We start from the raw sequence: 217 nt of genomic DNA, 5'->3' as shown, positions 1-217 counted from the left end.
TTTTTACAATAATCTCATCCGATCTACCGAAATATCGCCTTTACTTTTAGCTTCGTCCGTTTTTGGTCTTCATAGCATGCTTTACTTTCTTTTCCATGTTTCTGGATTTTCTTCCTAGATGGAAGGTTTTCTCGTTGCTGGTCCTGGATGTATTCACCGTTATTTTTTGCGTCCTTGCAAAAAATAGGAGCAGGTACTCCTTTGCAGTTTAAGTGAT

The 217-nt window shown here is 38.2% G+C and overlaps 1 protein-coding gene across 1 annotated transcript in view; it reads left to right on the top strand.

Annotated features, from left to right (window-relative positions):
- The window catches only part of LOC119590768 (hemocyanin C chain-like), a 44643-nt gene that overhangs the window by 12177 nt on the left and 32249 nt on the right, over positions 1–217 (top strand). The gene's annotated exons all lie outside the window — the stretch shown is intronic.

The sequence above is a fragment of the Penaeus monodon genome, chromosome 27, assembly GCF_015228065.2.
Source record: "Penaeus monodon isolate SGIC_2016 chromosome 27, NSTDA_Pmon_1, whole genome shotgun sequence".
NCBI classification, from domain to species: Eukaryota; Metazoa; Arthropoda; class Malacostraca; order Decapoda; family Penaeidae; genus Penaeus; species Penaeus monodon.
The sequence above is the reverse complement of the archived record's forward strand: the minus strand, read 5'-3'. Positions and strand labels throughout refer to the sequence as shown.